This window comes from Pinus tabuliformis, chromosome X (genome assembly GCF_031772625.1).
Source record: "Pinus tabuliformis cultivar Carrire ecotype Pingquan chromosome X, CPIR1, whole genome shotgun sequence".
Taxonomy (NCBI): domain Eukaryota; kingdom Viridiplantae; phylum Streptophyta; class Pinopsida; order Pinales; family Pinaceae; genus Pinus; species Pinus tabuliformis.
The window spans coordinates 32,786,857-32,790,131 of record NC_142308.1 but is presented as its reverse complement, the minus strand read 5'-3'; positions in this window follow the sequence as shown (position 1 = coordinate 32,790,131).

Below are 3,275 nucleotides of genomic sequence, written 5' to 3'. Positions count from 1 at the left end.
GAATAGAATGAAACAACAGGCAGAACAACATCGCAGCGAAATATGTTTTGATGTAGGTGATTGGGTATTCCTACGACTACAACCATATAAACAAATGTCACTCAAGCAAGCTAAGAAGGATAATAAATTATCACCAAAGTATTATGGTCTATACGAGGTGTTGCAAAAGATTGGTACTATGGCATACAAATTGGAGCTTCCTGCAGCTTCTCGAGTGCACCCAATTTTCCATGTTTCATGTTTAAAGAAGGTTATAGGCGACAAGCTCCTAGTTCAAACAATATTGATAGAACTTGATGAGGAAGGAAAAATTATATTGGAACCATAAGCAGTCATAGAAACAAGAACTCGACAACTACGAAATTGATCAATTTCGGAGTATCTCATCAAGTGGAAGAACTTATCCGCTGAAGATTCCACATGGGAGGATGAGAATTTTATACAGAAGCATCCAGAACTACTCAAGCGTTGAGGACAACACTTTTTGAAGGAGAGGGGCATGTTAGGTCCCTATAATACTAGTGATTACCCCATTACTATTGTAGTTGTATCCCTTATTAATGTTATTGTGCCCCTATTTGTCCCCATATTGTTATTACTGTGCCCCATAGAATCCCTCTATTGTTATTTTTGTGGCTATATATTATTATTGTTAGGTCGGCTGGGTTATATTGTGACTCCTTAGACTCTTATATATAGAAAGGAGGTTTTGACATTTGAATCATCAAAGAATCATTCATTTGTGTAATGTAAAGGAGGTTGCCCCCTCGAAGAGGCTGAATTCTAAGGCGTTGATCTATCCTTTTTATCTTTTTGTGAGCTGGTTTCATAACAAGTAAGATGAGGGCTTGGTTGGTTGGCAAAGCTAAGATGTTGTGATTCCCTTTACCAAGGTTCAAGCACCCCTAGGTACATGGCTGCCCTTATTGGTTTGGCTTGTTTATACAAGTGGGTCATTTAATGCAATTAGGACTAGGTGCATGTCCTTGGTTATTTTGGAAAAATAAATACCCCCCAATATCAATTACTTGGTTAAAGGGTGCTTTCAACATAGCATGTGAGATAAATTTGTTTTGTTGTAGTATCTCGTGAACGTTGTCACTTGCTTATGTTTGTTGATTGCATTCAAAAAGTAAAATAATGAGATTTACAATAACGTGGGTATGACAAATTATAACGTGACTACGAGCACCCTGTTTTATTAACCATAGAAATTTATAATAACATAAGTATATCTTTTATAAACTACAGGATCAATTATAAATATATTTAATGGTGAAATTTTGCAATATCTAAAGCACAAGCATGGAAAAAAGGTGTACCCTCCACATAGCAACCGTATGGGTAAACTTAGCGTGGCAGGTAAAGGAAGTTCACCATTGATCTTAAAGGACAAATTTCCTAAGGATTAGCATTACCAATATAAATGAAACCAAATTTTTTATTTCATAATAAGGGATCGAACTTCTAAAGGATTGATGTTATGCAACCAGCTCACAAAAAGATAGATCAATGACTTAAAAGGTATCCTTTTCAAGGGGGTAACCTCCTTTACATTACATAAATGAACAATTCTTGGATGATACAAATGACAAGACCTCCTTTGTATATCATTATGAGTCTAAGGGGTCACAATATAATCAGATCCTACATAACAATAATAATGTAAGGGCACAATAATAGAAATATTGGGCTTCTATGGGGCACAACAACAACAATATGGGGGCTACATGGGCATAACAATAACAATAAGGGGGTTACACTAACAATAAAAATAAGGGGGCTACACTAGTATTATAGGGACTTAACATGCCCCTCTCCTTCAAAAAAGTGTTCTCCTCAATGTTTGAGTAGTTATGGATGCTTATGTATAAAATTCTCATCCTCCCATGTGGAATCTTCAATGGGTAAGTTCTTCCACTTAATGAGATACTTTAAAATTGATCAATTTCGTAGTTGTTGGGTTTTTGTTTCCGTGAATGCTTTAGGCTCAAATATGATTTTTATTTCTTCGTCAAGTTTTGGAAACACTATTTGAAATGGAAGCTTGTCATCGATAACCTTCTTTAAGCATGAAACATGGAAAACTGGGTGTACTCGAGAAGATGCAGACAACTCTGATTTGTATGCCATAGTACCAATCTTTTGCAACACCTTGTAAGGATCATAATAATTGGGTGATAATTGATTATCCTTGTTAGCTTGCTTGAGAGACATTTGTTTGTATGGTTGTAGCCGTAAAAATACCCAGTCACCTACATCAAAACTTCTTTCACTACGATGTTTATCCGCCTATTGTTTCATTTGATTCTGCACCATAGTGAGGTTATCCTTTAAGAGTTGGAGAACTTGTTGTTGATGCTCGATCTGATCTTCCATTGCTTAAACCATATAATTTTCTGTTAAAGATGATGTGATGGATGGTGGATGATATCCATAAAGTGCCATAAATGGGGTCATTTTTGTTGTAGTATGGAAGGAAGTGTTATACCACCATTCAACTAGAGGTAACCACTTGACCTGTTGTTTTTGTTTATCAGATACAAAGTAACAGAGATATCCTTCTAAACATGTGTTCACTATCTCAATTTTCCCATCAAATTGAGGATGATAAGATGATTTATGAGCTAATTGAGTACCAAGACAAGAAAATAATTATGTGCAAAAATTTCCAGTGAAAATGGGATCTCTGTCACTTACTATAATCTTTGGGTTTCCATGAATCTTTTGAATTGTTTCCATAAATGAAATAACAACTGTATTGGATTTAAAAGGATGAGATAATGCACAAAAGTGTGCATACTTGGTAAGTCTACCAAATACCGCCATGATGACACTTTTTCCTTTAGACTTGGGTAAACCTGTGATAAAGTCCATTGAAGCATCCTCCCAACACTGACTTGGAATGGCTAAAGGTTGTAATGGACATGGGGTCCTAATTGTCTCAACTTTATTTTGTTGGCAAACCAAACATTCTGCCACAAATTTCTGAATATCAGATTTAAGGCCATCCCAAAAAAATTCCTTCTTGACCCTATGGCAAGTTTTTAAAAATCCTGAGTTCCCTCCTAAGGGAGAGGTGTACAATTCCAAAATAATCTTTTGTTTGAGTTGGGAATTCTTACAAATATATAAGCGATCTTTATACCATAATGAATCATTTTTCCAGCTAAATGTATAAGATGTACTGTGATCTTTCTGCAACTTTTGAATGGGTGACCACATCTCTTCATCATTCTCCCATTCATCCCTTGCTTCAGTTATCCACTCAGGTT